The sequence below is a fragment of the Triticum aestivum genome, chromosome 3B (genome assembly GCF_018294505.1).
Source record: "Triticum aestivum cultivar Chinese Spring chromosome 3B, IWGSC CS RefSeq v2.1, whole genome shotgun sequence".
Taxonomy (NCBI): Eukaryota; Viridiplantae; Streptophyta; class Magnoliopsida; order Poales; family Poaceae; genus Triticum; species Triticum aestivum.
The window spans coordinates 714,757,969-714,777,653 of record NC_057801.1 but is presented as its reverse complement, the minus strand read 5'-3'; positions in this window follow the sequence as shown (position 1 = coordinate 714,777,653).

The window sequence follows — 19,685 nt, the reverse complement described above, 5'->3', positions numbered from 1 at the left end:
GGAGTCGAAGTTAAGCATGTCGGTCAAGTCATCGACCGTGGCTATTAAGTGGGTGGTGGCTGGGAAACGAATTTCTTCGTCGCCAGCTTCCCACTCGAGCCGGATATAGTTCGGCCGGGAGTCTCCTGACAAAGAGAGAGAGACCTTAAAGAATCTAGCACGTCTCCGAAGGGTGAGTGCTGAAAGATATCTGCGGCGGTGAACTCCATGACTAGAGCCCAGTTAGTTCAATGGGCATGGATACGCGCGGTCCGGAACACACGGCCGGAGATGAGTCCGGGGGTCCGGAGACACAGATACCTTTAGGAGAGGAGTCCGTGTTCGGCTCCAACGTCGAGGAGTATGCGGCCTCCGGGGCAGGGTCCATCCACCCGTCCTTGGAAGGCACGACCCGCTCTGGAGCGAAGTTCGGAGTGGTAGCAGGTGTGATGTTCTGAATACTGTCCGCCTGCCGATCTAGGTCATGCACGTCGTGATTGTTCGGCGCTCCTGACACGGGCCCGAATCCGTCGAAGATCAAGTCTCCGCGGATGTCGGCGGTGTAGTTTAGGTTTCCAAACCTGACCTGATGGCCGGGCGTAGCTATCGATCTGCTCCAGATGGCCAAGCGAATTGGCCCGCAGTGCAAAGCCATCGAACACGAAGATCTATCCGGGGAGAAAAGTCTCGCCTAGGACAGCGTGGTTGAAGGTTGGAGAAGCCATCTAACCTTACAGTGACGACACAGAGGAACTCTCAATGAAAGCACCAATGTCAGTGTCAAAACCGGCGGATCTCGGGTAGGGGGTCCCGAACTGTGCGTCTAAGGCTAATGGTAACAGGAGACCGGGGACACGATGTTTACCCAGGTTCGGGCCCTCTCGATGGAGGTAATACCTTACTTCCTGCTTGATTGATCTTGATGATATGAGTATTACAAGAGTTGATCTACCACGAGATCAGAGAGGCTAAACCCTAGAAGCTAGCCTATGGTATGATTGTTGATGATAATGATGATTAGTCCTACGGACTAAACCGTCCGGTTTATATGGACATCGGAGGGGGCTAGGGTTACACAGAGTCGGTTTACAGAGGAGGAGATCTACATCTGAATCGCCAAGCTTGCCTTCCACGCCAAGGAGAGTCCCATTCGGACACGGGACGAAGTCTTCTATCTTGTATCTTCATAGTACAACAGTCCGGCCAAAGTACTTAGTCCGGCTGTCGGGATACCCCATTATCCAGGACTCCCTCACCTACCGCCAAGGACCCTGGCGGTAGGGTTGTACATCCTACCGCCAGCTCTTATGGTGGTAGGTTGACCCTACCGCCAGGGTACCCGCTTTTTTCGTTACAGAATGTTTTTCCCTCAAAAACCCTTGCACACCCTACCGCCAGGGCCTCTGGCGGTAGGGTTATATAGCCTACCGCCAATTCCCATGGCGGTAAGGTGCTAATCCACGTCAGCACGTGGAGACGGCGTCCGTCCCCCTCCGTTGCACGCTACCGCCAGGGGCCCTGGCGGTAGGCTGTACAACCCTACCGCCCGAATCCCTGGCGGTAGGAAAAGGGTCAGATCCCGAATTTTTTTTCTAACCGGGGTCAGATCCTGAATTTCTTTCCAATAAGGGTCAAAACACGAAATTTGACCTCTGTTTGCTCTACAACCCTATGTATTGGAGCTAGACATGCACACACCATCCAAATGCAGATGACATTTTAGAAAGGGTGACCTTATATACTTCTCGATCTTGCACATGTATTTAGTAACACTTATATGTTGATTGCTAAGTAAAAATTATTTAATGAAGTTGCAGATAATTTCTTTTCACAATATAACATTTTCATAGTTAGATGTTTGCTCTTTCATATAATACAGCATCATCTATTCTTGGGATGCAAAGATCAAGTGGAATTTCCTAACATTACAAATTCGTCTTACTGTCAACTTTGTGGTTGGTAATCTTGCAGGTCTTGTTTTTGCGCTGAGTCCAATTGAGTATTATATGTTCATATTTGCCATTCTATAGTAGAAAGCGCAATAGCGCCGATAATTTCAGTGTGTAGATCACCAGTTGATTAATTGTCTCAACATGCTTGTATCACGGTGCATACCATTTGATTACATACCTCGAACAGGGAAAGTGCATGGATTAACCCAGGTACATATGAACCTACTTTGAAAAATACATTTTGGAATGCCAAAAATTTCTGGAAAAAGGTGCACGCGGACGACAATCTCCATATTCTATGAGCGTGTAGAAAGTTTCACGAAAAAAACATTTATGTGGTCTGTCCATAAAAGACAAAACATTGTGTCATGAAACGCGATTTAAGAGCACTAAAATTTGTCTTTTTATGGGAACAAAATAAAAATACTTTTTAACATAAAACATTGTGCTGCGGACATGCTTTTACGAACATGTATGCACAAAATTTTGTTTTGATTTTCTTTTATTTTACAAAACACATTTAAAGTACATTTTTGAAAAGCGGGTTCATATGTGCCATGTTCAGGACGTGCCGACTCCCTCGAACAGGGTCTTGTATGTGGACATGTTACGCGTGCCAATTGGCCTCCACGGCTAGCTCTGCAGTAGAGAGTGCCATTGGTATTGTTTTGCTGCCTTCGCCTCTGATGTCCTATGCGTCCGTGTGCTTGACGGCCGGTCATACAACCGTGTCCGATAGCCGCCGCAACTACATCCTGTGTCACCTATGCTACAAAACATTAAGCTTTATTCTGCAAATTCTAGTGTTTTTTGACTTTTTATACCTTGATTTCTTGTTGTGTGCAAGAAATTAAGTATATTATCACCTTCAAGTGGATGGAAATTCAGCGCAGGTGTGAACCTAAAATTTACTATCATGGATGTCATCTAAACCTTCTTGGACCAATCCCATGTATGATACTGTCATATAATGCAGCGAGAAGATGCATCGATATTATATAACTACTTATATGTATTTGAGTGACACTTGATATGAGACGGAGGGAGTATAACTCATCGTACCATGTTTGTGTTGGTAAATCATATACATCTTCATATAGTATCATGTCAAGGCTATAATTTTATTGCTTTCAGGGTTAATGGCAATGCTAAAGCCTAATTACCTTTCAAAGAATCCTTCACGTGATTAATCGCATCGAGTATATCGCAGACCGTTTTTTTCAACCTTATACTTCAAAAAAGAAATAATATAGAACTTGAATACTACAAATTAAAGAAATATAAAAAGATTAACCGGTATGAACATAAAATTCTGAAGAGTAGTACTTGTTTACTCTCTAGGGTATTAGAGTTAATCCCGTGTCCGTCATGTATACATGCGTATCCTACATGGATGTGTATGCCTAGTCGGTTTGGGTTAAGTCAAGCTTAGTCGATGTGTACTCCTGAGTCGTGTGCGTACGTGTGTTTCTGGTCGAAACTGTCTTGTTCCTCCGTATGTACACTCATCAAGCTGGTGGCTCTACGTGTGTGAGATAGCTCCGTACGTGGGACTTCAGCGGAATCCATCCACCTGCCTGTCTGCTAGCTTCTAAAGCTAGCTTTGCACGTCCACACGCTGCTATCTGGTGAATTGATTGATTTAGCCAAAAACTAATTTAGGGCAGCGAGGGATCAGAGACGACCTTGGCGCGGAGTGGGAGAATCTTCAGCAGCGACGATGGGTATAGTTCGTGTGCTCCGACCTCCAAGAAGCATCCAAAATTTATACCTGATAAAATTCAGGATCCAATCCATGGGGACGGCAAAAATTGAATCAAAATCCCAAGAAGAGCCATGACTGATTCAATTGTAAACCTGCAAGAAAACAAATTCATAACAAATTGTGTGAAAATATATGGATCTGATACATGCATGAAGAAGACTATTTTGATGAAAAACCTCCTCAAGGACACGGAATCCATCCTATGATTTTGTTTTCCTTTGAAGGCGAGAGAGATAATGGAGAGGAAGAGATCGTGGATGGATTTGTGTCCCATCTAGGGACAGAGAGATAATGAAGAATGAGAATAGAATCGTGGAGGGGATAGAAAGAAGATGCCATGTAGTATGTGTATTTAGTTAGAGGAGAAAGAGACGAAGCCGGATAGGAGTAGATTTCTTTTTTGACGGAAACCTAGATAGAAGTTTCTTTAGATCCATAAATTTTTTAACTGGAGAGGAAGAAACGTGGCTATTATTTTTCTTATAGCAACGTGGCTACTACTTTACAATCAGAACGTGACCTTTTGAGCAATTAACAGATTTATTGCTAAAGCCTAATTACCGTTCAAAGAATCCTTCATGTGATTAATCGCATCGAGCATATCGCAGACCATTTTTTTCAACCTTATACTTCAAAAAAGAAATAATGTAGAACTTGAATACTACAAATCAAAGGAATACAAAAAGATTAACCGGTATGAACATAAAATTCTGAAGATTAGTACTTGTTTACTCTTTAGGGTATTAGAGTTAATCCCGTGTCCGCCATGTATACATGCGTATCCTACATGGATGTGTATGCCTAGTCGGTTTGGGTTAAGTCAAGCCTAGTCGCTGTGTACTCCTGAGTCGCGTGCGTGCGTGTGTTTCTGGTCGAAACTGTCTTGTTCCTCCGTACGTACACTCATCAAGCTGGTGGCTATACGTGTGTGAGCTAGCTCCGTACGTAGGACTTCAGCGGAATCCATTCACCTGCCTGTCTGCTACTCCCTCCGTTCCAAATTACTTGTCTTCGATTTGTTTAGATACGGATGTATCTAGCACTAAAATGAGTCTAGATACATCCGTATCTAGACAAATCTAAGACAAGTAATTCAGAACGGAGGGAGTAGCTTCTAAAGCTAGCTTTGCATGTCCACACGCTGCTATCTGGTGAATTGATTTAGCCAAAAACTAATTTAGGGCAGCGAGGGATCAGAGACGACCTTTTTGGCGCAGAGTGGGAGAATCTTTAGCCAAAAACTAAATCAATTCATAACAGATCCATATATTTCCTCATGCCAGAAGAGCCATGTACTCCTGCAACAAAACAAATTCATAACAAATTGTGTGAAAATATATGGATCTGATACATGCATGAGGAAAACTATTTTGATGAAAAACCTCCTCGAGGACACGGAATCCATCCTATGATTTTGTTTTCCTTTGAAGGCGAGAGAGATAATGGAGAGGAAGAGATTGTGGATGGATTTGTGTCCCATCTAGGGAGAGAGAGATAATGAAGAATGAGAATAGATCGTGGAGGGGATAGAAAGAAGATGCCGTGTAGTATGTGTATTTAGTTAGAGGAGAAAGAGACGAAGCTGGATAGGAGTGGATTTCTTTTTTGACGGAAACCTAGATAGAAGTTTCTTTAGATCGATAAAAAAATTAACTGGAGAGGAAGAAAGTAGCTACTATTTTTCTTATAGCAACGTGGCTACTACTTTACAATCAGAACGTGACCTTTTGAGCAATTAACAGTTTTATTCCATAATTATATATTGATTGATCTGCACCGTTATAACTTGGTCCCACCAAATTAACGGCTCCTAATTTCAGATCAACGTGGAAATTTTTAGGAAGTGCATAATTAGTATAGACTAGTCGACAACCCGTGTAAATGCACGGGCTAGTCTATATTTTTTGTTAAATTCTATGACTCGTGTGCATTGTTGTTATTTCGTTGGTGTATCCTCCAAATTCGGACATTTTTTCACAGTGATTTTGCTACAACACTATATTTTCATATTTAAAATTAAATAATAAATGTCAAACAGAGACCAAGCTCCATGGAGGCCTGTATTGGAAAACATGAAATTTCAAATTTTCAGTTACAATTTTTTTTTAAAATAAATACACATATACCTAGATAGATAATTTACATGTGTGCAAATTTTCAGAACGAAATACGTTAAAATGTGAGCTACACAAAAAAGACAAATCTGACGCTTTTTTAGCATATGTACAGTTCATCTTCAAAGTCCATGATTTTGCTTTTTTTTGTGCAGCTCGCAATTTAAAGTATTTCATCCTGAAATTTATCACACATACATTTTCCATCCTTGCATACATGTGTATTTTTTTAGAATTTTTTGAAACCAAAATTTATGAATTTTGAATTTTTCAAAATAAAGGGCTCCATGGAGCTTGGTCTCCAAAATGCCCTACTCAAATTAAATGTAATTTATCATAACTTTAAATTTTATTGTATTTATGTTCCAAGTGCATCATTGTGCATGTTTTAATTTGCAGTCATTTTAATTTCCATACTTCCTTTGCAAAAATTTACCAGTCATTGTCTTCTCATGTGTGTAAACAATATCTGCCAGTCGAACTTCCCTTTGATTATTAAAAAGCAATTTAGATATTTATTACAGTGTACTGGTTTCCTAAATAATGGCCATTGTTCTTTTTCTTATCCGAGTAAATAGTCTATCCTGATACGACTCCCAAGACATATCTAAACTTGTGCTTTTGTCAGAGATCATAATCTATTTATTTCATCGGTCGAGATTGCTCCTCGTAAGGCATCACCTTTACTTGCTACCATACGCACACACGATTTAAAAAAAATTGCATAGAAAACAACCGTGGTACCCTCGCAAAAAAAGCCATGAACTATGGGGCTAGATATTAACACGTGCAAACTATTATTTCATTCTTGTAGTGTCAACAATGATGAAGTTGAGGCTTTTGTCCATTATACACCATCTATTTAGATATATTATACTATTGTTTTCATACGGAGTGTGACCATGATTAATAAGTTGTACAAAAGCGTGAAACAACGAATGTTATCAAAACAAAAAGATCAATTAGCCAGTATTGTTCCTTGCTAAAAACCTTCGTTGTTATGTTGGTTCATACATGCTTGAGTCCCTATATCAAAGCAATTTCAAACTATGTGGAACATTATTTTATTTAATATTTCTTCTACTTACAAAAGAAAATAATTGTTTGAAACTATAGTTTTCACTTACCCGAATATGTGCATGTTTGTGGAATTTTTGTTTGAAAATTATATAGTATATAATCCCAAAAAACGTGTTAAAGGTATTTCTATAAAAACATAGTACACATCTGAATTTTTCATAACACGCCTTTTTCAACGGACTATATTAATTTATTAGTTTCTGTACCAAGAATCATAGAGCATCGCGATGGTTGTCTTTGTTACTCATGCTCAGATAATATAAAAGATGAAGCGAACAATGGTCAGTATACATTAAGACGTCCACCTCACATCAACTAAACTGGGTTTAAAAAGGATTGTTTCTTCTCAAAGAGAACCAAAACGTTTGGTAAGGAAAATATTAAGGGGGTCATTGGTTCTTTCCAGAAGAGCTTTTTTATGGCATCCTGTACTGTTAAAGATGGGAGGTAGCAGTATACAATCATCCACCATTGATTTTGGGAGGGTAGTTCTAGTCATTTTCCCGTTTTCCAAAATAACTCTAGCCCATCAGCAATCGGCCGGCCGGGCTGTTCGCCCTGGTTGTATCGTGTCTTGCTCGCCGCCGCCAACTCAACGTAGCCGACTAGCCGGCTCCGCCATTGTCGAACTGGCCGTGGCGTCCCTATTTCCCAGCGCGCTCCGCAACCACCCTCCGTCAGCGCTTGACATAGACGCAGATGGTCGGACGCCCGTCTACCTAGCCGCCGCGTCCTCGCACCTCCGCTGCGCCTCCCGCTGGGGCACGCATCGCCCTCACATGCCACTTCCCGCCAAAAACAGAGAGTACAGGTCACAACCTCTCCCACCTTCTCTGTCTTTGGTGCCATGGCGGCTAATCACTCAACTCCGGGTCGATGGTGATGTTGTATTTTGGTTGATCGATGAAGTCCGTAGATTGGTACCTTGTGAAATACCACGCCTAATTTCCCTAGCCAGCGCCCTATGGTTGCGAGGTAGCTCGGTCCACAAGCTCGGCCAATTGTCGCATAGAGTTGAGCGCTCGGTTCACGAGCATGGTCAAGGAAGGGGACGCAGATGAATACGAGATGCGGCGGCGGCCGCCGACACAGAGGAAGGGAGGGAGAGGAGGCCTGGTCGAGCGCGGCGGTCAATGATCATGGCCGGCGGCGTAGCAGCGTTGGTTCACGAGCATGGTCGATAGCATGGAGGCAACGCGGTGGCCGCCACAATCCTAGCCGGGCTGGAAAAGGGAAGATAACGAACATGTTGGCTTGGTCGGGAGGTGGGCTCATTTTTTTCCCTCCCCAAATTACCCTTACATAAGTATACTGTTGTACGCGCAGCAGCCAGTGCCACTGATACTGCTGGCGGATTGTATTGGCACAGTTGAGCAGTATAGATCCATCACCACCCTTGGATTTCAAGAACAAAAGGCATGATTCAGTTCCAGCCGTCAATGGAACTAAGCGTGAAGCAACAACATGTTAGTTTCATGGGATTAATTAAGATCCAATCCCCTGAATTACGTACCAAAGTATGCCTCTGTCACTCCGTCCACTCTCACCTGTCTGGTTTCCCTCCTTCCTTCATGTCCGTCATGTTTGCAATTTCGGTTGTCCTGCACTCCTGCTTGCCCCCTTCAATCTGCATGTATTGCAACTGATGACCATTCTGTTGTGTCACTGGACACAGCAAGTTAGATGCCACCAGCGATATGGCAACCATGATCCGACAAACTTGGCATGGCTGAAGAGGCCACGGTCGCCTTTGGAACATGGAGCGACAACATGTCCTAGTTATTTACTTCTTCTACAAGGGCAGCATGCTGTCTGACCAACCACCCCGGAATCATCTACGGTCAGTAAAACAAAGCAATTGACCATGCATACATATCATGTTGAGAAAGAAAAGCAAACATGTTAAGATATCTATATGGTATAGCGTCCTTGAAATCAACGTGTGTGCTTTGCTCGTGGACTCATGGTGTTCTTATGAAAAGAAGAGATATGTGGTCTTAGTGCTAGAGAAAAATAAAGCAGTATATTCAAGGAATTTGCAGATTGGTTACTTACCTATGGCTATCGATATTGACAACTGAGGATGAACTTGGTGACTTCGGAGATGTAAATCATTGCGCAACATGTCCTCTTGTAGGTTGTCAAATTATCAATGCACCACATACGTCAGCAACACCATCTACTTTAGAGGACCATCAGTACACCTTATCCTACCCTACATGAACAATCACCATTAGATTGCAACCTGGTCAGAACATGGAAGGCGAAGAGATTACGTACACAGCGGATTTGATAGTTGTTGTCTTTGTAGATCAGCGTTGGTGAAACTTTGAAGCTGAGGACAGATAAGGAGAATGATTAATCTTGACCTCGCAGCCTCGAATGTCGAGATTGGTGACGGTGCGGCTACAGCAACGGTCGGTCGATCATGGCTATGGAGCCGTGGGTCAGATTGTGCAGGGGTAATCTCTTGGTGGGCATGCCTGGTAGTTTTAGGGCTGCAAGCCATGCCCAGGCTCTGAGGGAGGCGACATGAGAAGGGGCGAGGGCAAGACCTAGCTGTAATTAAAGAATTATCTTACTTTTTGAGGCATGAGAGAGCATGATATTTGTGGTCCTTCAACCATGTCTACTACTGTCACATCCCTAGCTTCTGGTAATGCTCTAGGCTAGCTTCATGTGTGCATCATGTCTATGTTTTTGAAACTTGAATTGAGGAATATTGGAAGCCTCAAAACCCTAAATAAAAGAGGGGCAAAAACCCTAGAAATCTTATTCATTGCTCCAAAAGGCTCTTCTTAAATGTTTGATAATTTTTGGTAAGGGTTCTGGTCCCAACCAAAATATTGAACATTTATGGGGAATATTTTGGGCACTGAATTTAAATCATTATTGTATTTGAATCTGGAATTATATTCATAATATATGGGATATATTTTCAGATAACTTTGAAATGTTTTATGTGCTGTTGGAAAAGTCCATCTAGCAACATAAATTATTCAGAGGATATTTGGCACTGTTTTGAATTTGTTTAAATTTGAAAACAGTGGCAAAGAAAAAAAAAGAAAACAAAACAGAAGAAATAAAACAGAGACAGAAACTTACCTAACCTCACCTCCGGCCCAGCTTCTGTGTAGCCCAACCAGCCCAACACTGTTGGCCCAGCCCACCTCCTCCCCTTTGTCATCTTCCTCCCCTCGCACCGAAGCAGCTCGGTGGCGAGCGCCGATGCCGCCTCGGCCACCTCCTGCCTCCCTGCTTGCCTCCGCTACTCCCTGGAGACGCCACGCGGCTCCCTCAGGCCTCTCTCAACTCCCTCCTGTGCTCATCCCCTTCTCCTGCTCTCCCTCTCGCTCCGCACCTTGGAACCGAACGGAGCCGTCGCCACCGACGCCGTTCGCCGCGGCCACCATCCCCCTCTCGCCTCCCCGACGCCTCCCAGAGCTCCGCAGTGCCTCCCTCGACCTCCTCGACGTCTCACGCGACCAGAAGGGCCCCGAGCAGCCGCCATCGTCATCATCTCCAAGCTTCGGCCCCGGTGCCGTCTCCGTCGAATTCGGCCACTCCGGCGCGCCCCCGAGCCCACTGACCCTCCCTACAACTCCGCGGTGAGCCTCCGTGCAGAACCCCTCTCTCTCCCCTCGCGTTTGCGAGCTCTAGGCCATAGCTCCGTCGCGGCCGAACTCCGGCCGCCGCTGACCATGTCGCCGCCGTCACTGCAGCCAGTAAGGCTCGAAACCGAGCACGGCACCATGCTCCTAGCATCTTCAGGAGCCCGGTGAGCCCCTTAGCCATCCCTCCCGTTCTCTGTGGCCTCGCCCCGGTCGAACCCGTAGCTCCGGCCGCCGCCAAACACGTCGCTGGCGCCTTTTCTGGCGTCCCCGAACCCAACTACCTGCATCACTCGCCGCGGGCCACTCCCAGCTATCCATAGCGCCCAACGGCGCCCCGAACGGTGCCCTGTACGTGAAACCCGCACCTGCACCGCCGCGTTTAGCCTCGCCGGCGGCTAAACGCCGGCGAGTTGACCCCGCCGACCAGGAGGTTTGACCTTTGACCCCCCCTGGGTCCATGACAGGTGGGCCCCCGCCATCAGGTGATTAGCTTAAGCTAATCACCACCTAATCTAACCCCAGAGCCACTGACATGTGGGCCCTAGTGCCCTAATCTTTAATTAAATTAAACTAACCCCCCCTGCCTAACCTGTGTCACTGACGTGTGGCCCCCACACGTCAGGTTTGACCCTGAGCGCCCAGTTGACCCTGCTGACGTCACTGTGACGCAATGCTGACGCAATAATTCCTTTCTGGAATTAAAATAAATTAGGAAATAATTTATAAATTCCAGAAAATTGTATAAACTTCTAAAAATCATAGAAACTTAACCGTAACTCCAAATTAAATGATTTATATATGAAAAATTATCAGAAAAATTCAAGGAATCCATCTGTACCATTTTCATGCATGTTAGAACAACTTATCACTACTGTTTAGGACAAATGAAGTGAATGACATTTAAATAATCATATATGGAGTTTGAATTTGAATCTTGTATTCAAACCAACTTCATTTAATCTGTTGCTAGTTGCATTAGCTCAAAACACATTCATATTGCTATGTCATGAGCATGCATCATATTGTGCATTGCATTGATTGTGTTCCTTTCTGTGTTGCCGGTATTTGTCCCCTCTCGATAGACGCGGTACCGACGATGTGATCGTTGACACTGATGAAGACTCAATGCTATCTTCAGAAGTGCCAGGCAAGCAAAACCCCCTTGTTCATTCCGATAAAATCCCACTCTCTCGCTCCTGCTCTCTTTTACTGCATTAGGACAACACCGATTCATCTGTTACTTGCTGCGGTAGTTGAACCCCTTTATCCTTTGCATGACCTGTCATTGCCACAGTAAATAGATGAAACCCACTAGCATGAGTAGGAGTTGTTTGAGCCCTGTTGTGCCTACTCATTCATGCTTGTTTGTCATGCCTGCTACTGCTTAGAGTCGAGTCAGGTCTGATTCATCCGGGATGAATCAGAGGTGTGTGAACATGTCCTACGGTGTGTGAGCTAAGCGTGTGAACACGATTTGGTAAAGGTAGCGGTGAGAGGCCATGTAGGAGTACATGGTGGGTTGTCTCATTGCAGCCGTCCTCAGGAACTGAGTTCTGTGTTTGTGATCCATGATTCAGCTACTACCACGCATTGGGCCCGAAACCAATGGACCCTCTCGGCTTCTTAATCACCCTTGTCCTCTGTCCAGGAGTTGCAAGTAGTTTCTGGTGTTTGTAGTATGCTGGAGGCCGTGGGCAGCGCTGACCGTAGGGGTGGGCTGTGATGCGGTAGGCACGTGGCACGGTGTACCGGGCGCCCGTTTGGTGTCTCGGGAACCCTGTTCACATCGTTTGGGGCTGTGAGCGAAACTCCGGCCGGATCTCCTCATGGATGGAACCCGAATAGGCGATAAACCTGGACTAGAGACTTAGGTGATTAGGTAGGTCGTGGCCGACACCCACGTTGGGCTTCCGCTTGAAGGTTGCCGAGTACATGTCGTGTAAACGGCGGTAAGTGGTGAGAGCGTGTGTGAAGAAGTACACCCCTGCAGGGTTAATATGATCTATTCGAATAGCCGTGTCCGCGGAAAAGGACTTCTGGGTTGCTTATATCAGTTCATAGACAAGTGAAAGTGGATACTCTAAAATACGCAAGATAAGCGTGAGTGCTATGGATGGCGTTCTCGTAGGGAGACGGGAGCGGATCCATAGTGGTGTATTGATATGGTGAATATGTGGACTCGTGTGCGCCACCTCAAAAGAGTCGCTTGCAGTCGTAGTTTAGGATAGCCACCGAGTCAAAGCTGGCTTGCTGCAGTTAAACCCCACCACCCCTTTGTTGATAATGATGCATATGTAGATAGTTCTGATGTAAGTCTTGCTGGGTACATTTGTACTCACATTTGCCTATTTTATGTTTTTGCAGAGAGACTTCGGTCTCGCTAGTAGTTCCACGTGGACTTCGACGTTTAGCTTGATACCTCAGCTACGATCTTGTGCCCTCAGCAGGATCTGATAGATAGTCAGGCTTCTCAGCCTTTTTCATTTATAGATGTCTGTACTCAGACATGATAGCTTCCGCCCGTGCTTTGATTTGTATGCTCTGATTGTTGGGTCATGAGACCCATGTTTGTAATATCACGCTCCTCGGAGCCTATTGAATAAATTACTTGAGTCGTAGAGTCATGTTGTGATGCCATGTTGTATTTGCACATATCGAGCATATTGTGTGTATGTTATTGAAATGCTTGGTATGTGTGGGATCTGACCATCTAGTTGTTTATCTTTAGTAGCCTCTCTTACCGGGAAATGTCTCCTAGTGTTTCACTGAGCCATGGTAGCTTGCTACTGCTCCGGAACACTTAGGCTGGCCGACATGTGTCCTTCTTCGTTCCTGTGTCTGTCCCTTCGGGGAAATGTCACGCGATGAATACCAGAGTCCTGTTAGCCCGCTACAGCCCGGTTCACCGGAGTCCTGCTAGCCCAGTGCTACAGCCTGGATTCACTCGCTGATGACCGACACGTTCGATGCTGGGTCATGAATGCCTGTCCCTGTAAGTCTGTGCCACTTTGGGTTTACGACTAGCCATGTCAGCCCGGGCTCCTTATCATATGGATGCTAGCGACACTGTCATATACGTGTGTCAAAAGGCGCAAACGGTCCCGGGCTAAGGTAAGGCGACACCCGTGGGAATACCGTGCGTGAGGCCGCAAAGTGATATGAGGTGTTACATGCTAGATCGATGTGGCATTGAGTCGGGGTCCTGACAGCGTTGGTATCAGAGCCAGGTTGCCTGTAGGATTACCAAGCCAAACTGGTCGATGTTGAGTCTAGAAATTCTTTAGTTATATGTAGGGGAATTGATTGTGGGATGGAACGTAAGGCTCTTTTTACTCCTTATACCTCATGGCCTTCTGATCTGAGTCATCATCTTCTCTTCTACGGGGATTAAGAACTAGGCTATCTCTTCTTCCCATCAGGATCACGTGTTACTAATCCGTAGACTTATAAGATTGTTGGATTTAAGCTTGAGTTCAGTTCCTACTACCTCCATATGTTAATTGTTGATCTCGAAACCTTGATATTGTGCTTCTGAGTGGTTATGCCACCATTTTTGTGAATGTCTCAAGTCTTTTCTGAGCATTTACAGCCGTTATGCTGTCCGAGTCATTCCAGGTTTCTAAATAGTCTGATGCATTTGCAAAATCCTTTCCCTCTGGTTTCGATGCTCCTTTATGCCAGCTCAATCACACTAATTGTTGAGTTGAGGTATTCTACTGCCTCGACCTTTATGTTGGAATAATTATTATGACCCTAGGTGTCTCAGGGGATCATCTAGTAATTTAGCCATGATTTGTGTTCCCAGTGTGATGATTCTGGCCATCATTCTCGAAAGCATCCCGTGATGCCACTTAGTAGTAGGTATTCTACTCCTTGGGCTTTGAACCCGAGATTCACTCTACCTACTTCATGTTGATAGTAATTGCTAGTGCCTTTAGGATATTAGTAACCTTTGCGATAGTCCTCGAGGTCCGTGGTATATCGTTCTTCCAAATACCATGAACCATTATGGCAGAAGTTTGTTTGATCAAAAGATCACAACAGGCCCTCTATGAGTTCTCCATGCTATATTGTGACTCTGCCAGTTCTACCTTTCTGCATGGGTTATCCGGAAGAAATATGTTGAACTTCGTTCGACATGCTAATCCATGCATCCACAACTCAGAAAATCATATGTTCTTTTGAGTTGTCCCATCTTAGTTGTTTCCGACCCTCGCCTATCAATTGATAGTCAAGAGTATGCATGCGTTCGTTTATCGATGCCTATTACTCTTGTGGTCCGTCAAGCCATTCTATCGCGGAATGATAGGAGAAACAAACTCCAGTACCTCTTCCATATCTAGGATTGGGTCAAAGCAATTGTGCTCCGCAGATCAAAATGCCAGCCCAGCTTTTGATTCTGTTCTACCCTGAAGTATTACCATCTTTATATCAGGATTGTTATAGGAATTGCACACCATCCCATGAACTCTTGGTACAGTGATACTTCTTGCCATCACTGTTCATTCCTCGGCCCTCGTGTTGATGCAACCGGAATACCGACAAATGAATTGTGATGTGTGAAATCAATACTCCCAGCAACCTCGTTGCTTGGTAGTTAAATGGACGATAACCTCATTCTTAGCGTGTTGGTTTCTGGATCGTCACCCTAAGATTCATTGTGCTACCTAGTCACTATTTCTGGTGCACTCCTCGATTGATGAGTTAGGATCTTGTCAAGTCCTCACTCATTTGATCATATCGTCTTGCCCTCAAAAGCGAGATTGTTCTCGAGCTTAGTAACATACCGGTGGTTCGTGATTTTCTGAATATCTTCTCAGAAGTATTACCAGGTTGTCACCTGACCGCTATGTTGAGTTCGTGATCAAGTTGGTTTATTCCTGTAAACCACCCCTTCTCCAAGAATCCGTGTTGGATACCCTGAGCTAGTTGGATAAGCTAAACAACAACTTGGAGAGTTGGAAGATAAAAGCTTGTCCGACTTAGTTCATGTTAAGGGATATCTTTTTGTGTGTGTGTGTGTGTTGAAGAAAGATGATATCTTCATCAATTGGTCCTTGTGAACAATTGTTGGATCTATTATCTTACCCAAACCTTTGATTGAGTATGGGCTATCATCCAATCAGACCAGAACCAACGATATTCTTAATGCTGTCTTACTCGTGGTTGATCCCTCGAGCATACACCATTATATCTTTTGGGTCTGACCAATGCTATCACTTGTTCACTTAACTATGGAATTCCTTTTAAAAGGAAACCCAGATGAATTGTTGTTGTGCCCATTGACAACATCCTTATCTCCTCCATGATGTTGTTGAACATTAAGCTAGTGTTGGAAACTTTTGAAAGCATTTGTTCATGCTAGCTCATGAAGCATATGTTGGATGTAGGTAGTGACTTCCTCTAGTTCATGTGCATTTGATGCAAGTTGCCGCCGTGGACTCGAGAAAGTCAATGTTGCTTCCTCTGGAATCATCGCAAGTCAGTCATGCACATGTGCGAAGAATTCTGTGGTTTGAAGACTTGCAACCTTCAATCTATATGTATCCCTAGCACACCAAGCCACTGATTGATTTGTTCAAGGAGAAGAAGTTCCTTCTTAAGAGTATACCTTATGCAAGGACTTCGATACCCTCGTTGATGGTTCCCCCTCCTGAACTCGGTAGTGTTTTATTATAAGACTACTTTGTGGTCATGCTTGTCTTGGACAACGTGTTCACATGTTTGTAGCAGAACCAGCTCATGTTTTGGAGTTTGCTATCGTAGTTCATTTCCCGAGAATCTCGCAACGTTATCTCGTCGAATTGTGTTGCAAACTTCCGTTTTTCTTCCTAGACTCGATGAGTCTGGAATATCCTGACACCAACCAGATCTGAATCTCAGGCAGATATGATGGTTGGAATATTTCCCAAGAATTATAATATTGGTCGCGCAATAACCGGTAAAGTGGATGTCGTGGCCAACACAACCATCCGGTAGACCTGTTATTATAGTATCCTATTTGAGGAAGTTGGCCACCTTCCCATAAGGACTTCGTAGGATTTACTCCCTAGTTGCCCTATGGATTTTTGTGCTTCCGAAGTCCGACCTTTACTTGATGTTCTAGATACCAGATCATTTCAAGGAATGGGATACGCTAGTACATCAAGGAGAACATTAGAAGCGGAGTGCTAAATGTCTCTCGGTCGATCGTCCAGATTTTGTTCCTTGGCTCGCTAGGATGAAATTTGAGAAGGTGTTATCTTCCTTTGCATCTGCACCCTCCATCACCATTCATCATGGTAGTAAGTTGTGTTACCGGATCCTTGACACGGATATTAGTAAAACCTTGATGAATGTGGAAATGCTCAAGTTCTTGAGAGCACGCACAAGCGCTACGTGTTATCATCGGCACTAACTGGGTTTGCTCTCAGTTTCCTCGGCAATGCTATGACCTATTCAAACAGTGAATTCACTCTCTATTGTTGGGTTCTTCCCCAGTTACCAGAATCATTCCCAGCGTTTGCATTTTGTTCTCAGCTTGCACCGTCAATGTGTCATTCTACCATGGGTCTCTTCCATTTCCGGTGATAAGCAAAAATCATCCATTGCGTTGTCTTCAACAAGGTAATCCACATCATCCAAGTCCGAGTATGCCATTCTACCGACCCCCGCCAATCGATTGCTGTGATTTGCCTTCGGCTGATATAGAGAGTCTCAACGATCTCTGTATCAAAGGTAATTCTTTTTGCCACTTAAGATAATACTCTACGAATCACCCTCCTCCAGGATGTTTCATCGTGGTATCATCGCAATTCAACTCCTCGCTATGTTGACAACCGATTACCACCTTTTTAAGTGTGGAATTGTTGTCCACCTAGTGAACCTTCGTCATCCGTTTCTTCCACCCCTCTTGATGTGTATCTCGTGTCTCAACCCGAGAGATGGTTCTATGTCTCATTCCATGAGTTAATCCTGAGTTGTTCGACCTTCGAGAAGAACCATTCTTTTAGGGTCTCTCTTTTCCTCTCGTTGTCATGTTAGTTGGAGTTCTCAGAGCAAGACTTCGAGACAATGATGGTGAACGAATCAACGTCCATTTGAAGTGCAACCTGGATCATGAAGATTATACTAGTTTGCGTTTCCCCTTCACCCTACCCTACGCTTGAATCTCGGGACGAGATTTTTGTTTAGTGGGGGTGAGTTGTCACATCCCTAGCTTCTGGTAATGCTCTAGGCTAGCTTCATGTGTGCATCATGTCTATGTTTTTGAAACTTGAATTGAGGAATATTGGAAGCCTCAAAACCCTAAATAAAAGAGGGGCAAAAACCCTAGAAATCTTATTCATTGCTCCAAAAGGCTCTTCTTAAATGTTTGATAATTTTTGGTAAGGGTTCTGGTCCCAACCAAAATATTGAACATTTATGGGGAATATTTTGGGCACTGAATTTAAATCATTATTGTATTTGAATCTGGAATTATATTCATAATATATGGGATATATTTTCAGATAACTTTGAAATGTTTTATGTGCTGTTGGAAAAGTCCATCTAGCAACATAAATTATTCAGAGGATATTTGGCACTGTTTTGAATTTGTTTAAATTTGAAAACAGTGGCAAAGAAAAAAAAAGAAAACAAAACAGAAGAAATAAAACAGAGACAGAAACTTACCTAACCTCACCTCCGGCCCAGCTTCTGTGTAGCCCAACCAGCCCAACACTGTTGGCCCAGCCCACCTCCTCCCCTTTGTCATCTTCCTCCCCTCGCACCGAAGCAGCTCGGTGCGAGCGCCGATGCCGCCTCGGCCACCTCCTGCCTCCCTGCTTGCCTCCGCTACTCCCTGGAGACGCCACGCGGCTCCCTCAGGCCTCTCTCAACTCCCTCCCGTGCTCATCCCCTTCTCCTGCTCTCCCTCTCGCTCCGCACCTCGGAACCGAACGGAGCCGTCGCCACCGACGCCGTTCGCCGCGGCCACCATCCCCCTCTCGCCTCCCCGACGCCTCCCAGAGCTCCGCAGTGCCTCCCTCGACCTCCTCGACGTCTCACGCGACCAGAAGGGCCCCGAGCAGCCGCCATCGTCATCATCTCCAAGCTTCGGCCCCGGTGCCGTCTCCGTCGAATTCGGCCACTCCGGCGCGCCCCCGAGCCCACTGACCCTCCCTACAACTCCGCGGTGAGCCTCCGTGCAGAACCCCTCTCTCTCCCCTCGCGTTTGCGAGCTCTAGGCCATAGCTCCGTCGCGGCCGAACTCCGGCCGCCGCTGACCATGTCGCCGCCGTCACTGCAGCCAGTAAGGCTCGAAACCGAGCACGGCACCGTGCTCCTAGCATCTTCAGGAGCCCGGTGAGCCCCTTAGCCATCCCTCCCGTTCTCTGTGGCCTCGCCCCGCTCGAACTCGTAGCTCCGGCCGCCGCCAAACACGTCGCCGGTGCCTTTTCCGGCGTCCCCGAACCCAACTACCTGCATCACTCGCCGCGGGCCACTCCCAGCTATCCATAGCGCCCAACGGCGCCCCGAACGGTGCCCTGTACGTGAAACCCGCACCTGCACCGCCGCGTTTAGCCTCGCCGGCGGCTAAACGCCGGCGAGTTGACCCCGCCGACCAGGAGGTTTGACCTTTGACCCCCCCTGGGTCCATGACAGGTGGGCCCCCGCCATCAGGTGATTAGCTTAAGCTAATCACCACCTAATCTAACCCCAGAGCCACTGACATGTGGGCCCTAGTGCCCTAATCTTTAATTAAATTAAACTAACCCCCCCTGCCTAACCTGTGTCACTAACGTGTGGCCCCCACACGTCAGGTTTGACCCTGAGCGCCCAGTTGACCCTGCTGACGTCACTGTGACGCAATGCTGACGCAATAATTCCTTTCTGGAATTAAAATAAATTAGGAAATAATTTATAAATTCCAGAAAATTGTATAAACTTCTAAAAATCATAGAAACTTAACCGTAACTCCAAATTAAATGATTTATATATGAAAAATTATCAGAAAAATTCAAGGAATCCATCTGTACCATTTTCATGCATGTTAGAACAACTTATCACTACTGTTTAGGACAAATGAAGTGAATGACATTTAAATAATCATATATGGAGTTTGAATTTGAATCTTGTATTCAAACCAACTTCATTTAATCTGTTGCTAGTTGCATTAGCTCAAAACACATTCATATTGCTATGTCATGAGCATGCATCA